At 39.3% G+C, this 8,338-nt stretch overlaps 1 pseudogene; it reads left to right on the top strand.

Annotated features, from left to right (window-relative positions):
• Nucleotides 1-2,610, top strand: part of LOC120548308 — a 3,178-nt pseudogene extending 568 nt beyond the window's left edge.
• Nucleotides 2,611-8,338: the final 5,728 nt, after the last annotated feature.

Here is an 8,338-nt window from a genome sequence, read left to right as displayed (position 1 = left end):
AAAAATGTGCGATTAATTGCGAGTTAACTATGCCATTAATGCGATTAATCGCAATTAAATATTTTAATAGTTTGACAGCACTAATCATTATATTAAATTACTGAAACACGGACAAGGTTCTGTGGCTGCAGTAATGACCTCACATCACTACGTTAAATATTTCATCACCAGAACTTGTGCTATTTGAAACTGTAGTATTTGATTAAATATCATAAGCAGATAGGGTAACACATATTAAATGTCCCATAACATGGTGCTCTTTGGATGCTTTTATATAGGCATTATTGGTCCCCTAATACTGTATCTGAAGTCTCTTTTATATAGACCTTAGTGGTCCCCTAATACTGTATCTGAAGTCTCTTTTATATAGACCTTAGTGGTCCCCTAATACTGTATCTGAAGTCTCTTTTATATAGACCTTAGTGGTCCCCTAATACTGTATCTGAAGTCTCTTTTATATAGACCTTAGTGGTCCCCTAATACTGTATCTGAAGTCTCTTTTATATAGACCTTAGTGGTCCCCTAATACTGTATCTGAAGTCTCTTTTATATAGACCTTAGTGGTCCCTAATACTGTATCTGAAGTCTCTTTTATATACTGTGGTCAATACGTACTTCTTATTAACTTAGTGCCATATACTTTATACTATACTTTCAATCTCTTAATAGACCTTCATACTTATTTCCCCTCTTTCTTTTTTCTCTGAATGGGCAAAGCAGAGAAAGGGGAGGCAACCTTGCTCCTTATGACCTCATAAGGAGAAGAATCCTGATTGGTCCATCTGAGCTTTCATTTTCTCAAAGGCAGAGCAAGATACCAGAGAATGTCTAATAAGGGGAGAACTTCCACTCTCGGGAAAATTCGGGGTTGGTACAATGGGGCTTAATAGGGAGTGAGATAGGGAGTGAACAGGCTCTCCATAGACAGGCTCTGAGGATACCCAGGACTCGGTTTACACCTATCACCATTAGCCACTGGGGGACCATAGACAGGCTGGGGGAACTCATATTAATGTTAAAATACCTCATGAAGTAAAATGTTCATGACATGGAACCTTTTTAAAGAATTTTAATACTGAAAGTAATATGCATTTTTTTATTTTTATTATTTGATTTGTGAGTATTCTATATATGTATACTGCATTTGTGTGAACTGAACAATGTTAGGTAGATATTAAACATGTTTCACGTCTCTTTTTATTACCTGATCTCTTAAACAGGTTTCACTCTGAACAATGGAAGATGTCCATGTTACCGACACATCATACTTTGATTACATTAACGACACATCACACTATGTCGCATCATGCTATCAAGATTCATAGATGTTATGACATGCATAATCATCTGTATCGGACTTCCATTGGCCCTCGTGGCCATCTATTGTCTTCATTCTCTGGTACGTACATTATGACTGAGATCTATTTCTGTAAAGTGTCTGTCTGTAAAGGATCTTGATCTGAGTTGGGGGCCACATGTCAGGGGGCTGGGGTGAAGTATTTTAATGACCTATACGTTTACAGGAATAATGAACTGCATAAATGCAAATTAAGCTGATTGGACCCTGCAGACATATTTGGGAGGAGGAGTTCAGAACATCTTTACAACAGCTTTCTTTACTTTAACCAATGTTTTCCTGCAGGTGCGAAAGGATAATGTCGCTCCGATCTACGTCATCAACCTTCTCATTTCTGACCTCATTCAGTTCTGCTGCATGATCGTTTTTGTGACAAAACCTGGGGTGCCGGGCAGTGATTTGATTGCCTATGGTGTTTACTACTCTAGTCTGATGGCCAGCGTTTGCTTCATGGTGTGCATCGCCCTGGAAAGGTATCTGTCTATCCAGAATGTGTGTAGCTACTTCTGTGTCTGACCTTTGTATTCCTACCTCATTCTGAAGCTGTGTCTTACATCTTGTATTACAGGTATTTGGTCGTCGCCTGCCCACTGTGGTACCGCTCCAGACGAACCATCAAGATCTCTGTGGGGGTCTGCATCCTGGTCTGGATCCTTTCTCCCGTCTGTTTCATCACTCTGGTTTTCTGTTTGACTTTAGGGTTCTCAGTCATCATCTTTTTCCTCCTTCCCCTCCTTCCCCTCCCACTGCTCATATTCTTCCTGGGTGGGACCCTCAAAGTCCTGTCTGCTTCCATCTCAGTTCCCGCTGATGAAAAATGTCGAATTGTGGCAACGTTGGTCCTGCTGCTGCTTATTTACACGCTGCTGTTCCTGCCCAGACCCTCAATTTTTCTGAAAGAGGAATTCAGATTTAACTTCCTCATTGTCTTGTATTTTGTGTTTCTTAGGTCCTCTTGCAGATTTAGTTCTGTGTGTTTTCATGAGGAAAGGGGGCATAGACAAGCTTTTGGCCTCTGTGTGTTGTTGCAGACTATAATAAAAAAAGCATCAGAGAGAAGCACAGTCATTTAAGTGGAACCTAAATAAGGCACTGAAATCCACGTTGCTATTCGGTCCGGTAGATAAGGTCATTAAGACACCGGTGCCTTATTAACACCGGGTCTGTGAAGGTGCGAAGATCGCGTACAAACCAATAGGGTGTCAGAATGGTATATGTTTATACTTCTCATTCAACCACAATCAAATTCACTCTATCCGGATGGCTCGATTTATCTGGATAGGTTTTTTTGTGTGTGTGTTTTTTTGAACAATGACAAGCCGGAATGAAAACAAGCCGAACTGGAATAGGAGTAACGAGGCTATTTTTAAAATGTAAGGAGTAGAAAGTACAGATAATTGTGTGAAAATGTAAGGAGTAGAAGTAAAAAGTCTGCTGTAAAATAATTACTCAAGTATACTGTAGATACCCAAAACGAGTAAAAAATAGAAATACACAACAGAAGTATACAAAACAGGATAAATACACACCAGAGGCCTGTACTACGAAGCAGGATTTGGCATTAACCAGCTAACTTAAGGCTCAACCCAGGATTTTCTGTACTACGAAGGTGGATCAGTTGTTATCGGGTTCAATCGCCGTGGTAACTCATGCTGAACACCTAACCTGGTCAGGAGCAGGTTATGTTGGAAATCAGAGATCAACCGGTGTTAATGCACCGCCTACTGACCAATCAATACTCGATTGATAACGGCGTCACAATTCTTAGAAAATCAGGCAGAGCTCGGTACGCAGAGAGAGGGTGAGAGAGAGAGAGAGAGAGAGAGAGGTGAGAGGGAGGTGCGCTCATAAAAGTTAAAACATTTAGAGACCGACAACCCCATTAACATTACCTGATGTGTATATTTATGAAATATATAGATTTAATGGGAGGGAATTACATATCGGCTATTTATCAGCTTCTTGAGCCATGTGTCGCCAATGCGCACATCGGTTTGAATTATGTTTTTATATGTTTTATTTGCTCTCACGATTGCTTCCCACTGCCAGGGTTGCAACTGGAATAACAGGCTAAAGCAACGACAGTTTATGGAAAGCACAAGTGTAATTATGGTCAGATGTTGGTCCTGACTGATGGGGAAGTGATATTAATAAGAGTTGTGATTTACGCATAGACAGCGTCGGCTCTTTATTTTGCCCTCTATCCTTCCTGTTTTAGGAAGCAGCGACTGTATTGCATTTTCCCTGTAAAACCGTGTCTGTGTTCTTCATATTTATGTAGAATTATAGTTTGCTCTTCTTATATTAAACACGCGGCTCTGGTAGATGTTTGTGATTGTGTGACAACTTGACATTAAGCAGGATGACATTACCAGAGGATGTCTTTGTCATGACAACTTGACATAAACAGAAATTCACCTCTTTTTGTATTCATGGCATTTTGACCTAATGATTATTATAATTAGATGTGCAAGATTAGAGACCAATTTTAGCACTTTTTCAGATAGATGTCTGACAGGAAATTTCACAAAACTGTGTGTCATGACACTGTTATGACAGTGTAACTAATAAATATTTTGACCTCAAGTAGTGGTACCAATTGTATTTGTCATTAAGATATCATAGATAAGACCTGCTGTCATGACAACATTATGACAGTGTAACTAATACATATTTTGACCTCAAGTAAAGTGGTACCAATTGTATTTGTCATTAAGATATCATAGATAAGACTTGCTGTCATGACAACATTATGACAGTGTAACTAATACATATTTTGACCTCAAATGAAGTGGTAACATTTGTATTTGTCATTAAGATATCATAGATAAGACTTGCTGTCATGACAACATTATGACAGTGTAACAAATACATTCTTTGACCTCAAGTAAAGTGGTATTAATATACACAGAAATATGGCATACATACAGATAAACTAACTGAAAAAAATAAAGTGTGCACACAAAAGAAAGCCTTTTCAGTTCTATGAGCTCAATTGTTCTTTGATGACAAGAGTTCAGAGATGTTCAACATTGGGGCCCATATGAGTTTGGTTTCCGTTTGTCCTTCCACCATGAAGAATGAATCAAGGGAAATCCGTCTACGTTCAGAGTCTCGATCCTGAACTGGGAATCTCTAAACCCTGGAAGTCTCTGGGATGTGAAGAATCGATGTGATTCAATATCCCTCTGTGGACTGGGCCTCCCCTGCGTAGCCTTTGCACCTCCTCAGTGTTTCCTCTAGGATTTGTTTTATCAGTGGGGGCAGATCTGTCGGACCCCACCCCCGCCGGCAAATGTTTCACTTATTAAACGGATCTGACACTTTGCTGCAACACAAACAAATATATTTATTCACCTCTATTCACACACAATGAGGCATATTTTCATTTCGTTTTGATTGAACTGTATTTTTGAGGAACTGTAGGTCTACAAAATTAATTTTACAAGAACTTCTTCATAGGGAAACCAAAACCCAAAGTAGGCTATATATAGTATGAAACCATTCATAATGGAACTAATTGCATATTTGCCTCATTGGCAAAGTTGGCAGCCTTGCAGTGTGCATTTGATTTTTCTTGGCTTTTGGAAAAAAAACTCCAAGGCTGGGTTACACTAGAACGGCCAGGACGGTCATTTTGAACCGTTTTGAAATTTATATGTGTAATAACTTTGCTTGATAAAAAAATACAATCCTGCTGGTACCTGACTTTTCCTAAAAGAGTCTGTATTTTCATTTAAAATAGTTTTTATATACTGTACATTACACAAAAGGCAATAAGGGAGAATAAAATAAATGAAGATAGAATAATAATTTTTTTAATTAGATTAAATAACATGCCAGTTTGTAATGTTTCCAGTCAGGATGCTTTCTATTGCTCCTCTGTAAAAAAATAATAACTTGGCAGGGGAATTTTGCTTTCTTAAGTTTCCTTAACTATCTGTTTCCAAACTTTGAACACTGATAATAGACCTTTTTCACAGCAGACATGTTGACTTGTCATAGTAGGAAAAGCACAGCTGAGATTGATAACCTTAACGGTGACTCAGTTCCATCAAGTGTCCCAGTAAGATATCTCAGTGAGTCAGCATGCACAATACCAGGACCTCTCCTAAGTGGAATGCAGCCATCATTAATGCTTTAATACCAGGACCTCTCCTAAGTGGAATGCAGCCATCAGTAATGGTTTAATACCAGGACCTCTCCTAAGTGGAATGCAGCGATCAGTAATGGTTTAATACCAGGGTCTCTCCTAAGTGGAATGCAGCCATCAGTAATGGTTTAATACCAGGGTCTCTCCTAAGTGGAATGCAGCCATCAGTAATGGTTTAATACCAGGGTCTCTCCTAAGTGGAATGCAGCCATCAGTAATGGTTTAATACCAGGACCTCTCCTAAGTGGAATGCAGCCATCAGTAATGGTTTAATACCAGGGTCTCTCCTAAGTGGAATGCAGCCATCAGTAATGGTTTAATACCAGGGTCTCTCCTAAGTGGAATGCAGCCATCAGTAATGGTTTAATACCAGGACCTCTCCTAAGTGGAATGCAGCCATCAGTAATGGTTTAATACCAGGACCTCTCCTAAGTGGAATGCAGCCATCATTAATGGTTTAATACCAGGACCTCTCCTAAGTGGAATGCAGCCATCAGTAATGGTTTAATACCAGGGTCTCTCCTAAGTGGAATGCAGCCATCAGTAATGGTTTAATACCAGGACCTCTCCTAAGTGGAATGCAGCCATCAGTAATGGTTTAATACCAGGGTCTCTCCTAAGTGGAATGCAGCCATCAGTAATGGTTTTGAATACACCTGTGCTTTTCCTACTATAACATGTCAACATGTCTGCCGTGAAAAAGGTCTATACAATCCGTAAATCATCCTTGTAATTCTGAATAACAGCAGAACAGATAATACTGTAGGTACCTAGTCATAGAGAGGTATGAGGAAGTAAAAACCATTTGTTGTGCATATGTCAGAGACAGAGTTCTCAAGAAAAAACAAAGTAAAATAGAGTGTGGGCTTATCTGGGTGCCTGCTAGTCAACTTCCTGTTTTTTGTGGTGCCTGACCAGCCTGGTCTCACAGAAATCCGTGGTGGTGACACGAAATGTGTGAAAAGTCTGTGGGCTCGTCACGGAATTTTCGGCGATTCCATGAAGCTGCCACAGATTTTGAGTTAAGGGCCGTGTTCATTTCACAGAATTCTGTGAGATCACGTTGGTCTGACATATCTGGCGCAGATCACTGTTTGTCACTGTTGAGGGTAGATGTAGGAGAGTCATCGTGAGCAGATATTGACACTCAGGTTAGTCAAAGATGAAGTTTGGAGTGATGGACTTTTATTAATTTCTGTCCAAATTAAGGCCCACAGGCAAAACAAACAATTAATAAAACCAAAATTAAAGAAAAAAAAAAAATTAATACTTTCACGAAAAATAAAATAAATTGACGTGAGAGTCAAAACTTATGAAATGATACCAAAAATACACATACAGCTGTATATAAGTTGACTTGTGAAACTAGTCACTAGAGCCTTACACAGACTTACGTCCACCCTCTTCCAAGGCGAACAGACAATAACAGCTACAAACAGCTAACAATAATAAATCTAGTAGACTAGAAATTTACCGATGATTTATACATGACTCACCAAAACATTTCATTAAGCCACAAAATACTTTAACAGACACAATAAATAATTCCTCAAAATTACAGTCACTTCCTGTTACCCCGGATGTAATAATGTAATTTAAACTCGCCGATTGCGGCAAACTTTCCTTTATTAACAAAAGATCAGACGCCGGTAAGCCACAAAGACTACCTGTTATACTTTTACCTTTTAAACTAAATAAACAGTAAGTTAACAAAGATGTAATTGTTCTAAGTGTGATTATTATAAATGATGATGTTTGTGATAAACTGTATGGTTTTAAACAACAGAGAATTATGTATTGATAGATATAGCTATAGCCTTTAAATCACCGCAGTATTAGCTGTAATATGTGCACAAGAACACTACGGGATTACTGTGTGGAATCAGATGAATGGTAAGTTTAACAGATGATTTGAAACGGAGCATATGATATGTAACCGAGCATATTGACATGCTAACAAAACATACACAGGCAACATTCACACTCCGTCTTTGTGAGCTAAACTAGGTAGTGCATCGCTACAGTGACGGCAGCTATGCGCCCCGTCACAGTCACATTCACTGAGCCAGTTTGTGACAGAGTCAAGAAGTCTGTTAATGGTCACAAGGCCAAGAAGATTTGTGTTTCATGCTTGTATTGTATACATATGTTTTTATCTTTTTAAAGCACTGTGTGCACCAAAAAAGTAGCCTGACGTGGTCCTACTCAGATTCTAGTCAGAATGTGAGTCTGAAACCGCTCCATTGGACTATGATTATGGGGCGTGTTCCAACTGAACCAGGAAAGAGAATACCTCTGCATTCATTGGATAGACCTACAACCATTGACATATATAAAATGGACCAATAGATCCCGTTGCTCTGGACGGAGACCAGTGAAGGCTATTAGAAGCACTTTTGCGGTGATACCTTGCTTTACTGCGCAGCCTCCAACTGACGGAGACAACGTAAATGTGACGTGAGCAACGTGTCTGAAAGTGTGAAGTCTTCTGGTAGCTGTGCCAAGAGAAATCTCAATCATTCCCAATCTTACAGAGACGGAGAGTGTAGGTATATGTTAGGAGATAACATGGGCACAGGCTAATTATTGCTAACTAACATGCTAGTTAACATTAGCAATTAAACCTAAACAGCTAATGTAAGTCAAAACTGCCTGCAAGCTTCTCCTGTACTATACGGTAATTCCTCTACTGTGCGACAGTAAGTCTCGTGGTTATGACCCAATCGTTAGCCTATTTTTACAAAAGCGTCTGCTACGGAGCCATAACGTGAGCTACAAGGTAATGGAGCCTTTTATACATTGTCGTGTTTCTTTAGAACTAAACAACG

This window comes from Perca fluviatilis, chromosome 19 (assembly GCF_010015445.1).
Source record: "Perca fluviatilis chromosome 19, GENO_Pfluv_1.0, whole genome shotgun sequence".
NCBI lineage: Eukaryota > Metazoa > Chordata > Actinopteri > Perciformes > Percidae > Perca > Perca fluviatilis.
This window is presented reverse-complemented; position numbering and strand designations above follow the sequence as displayed.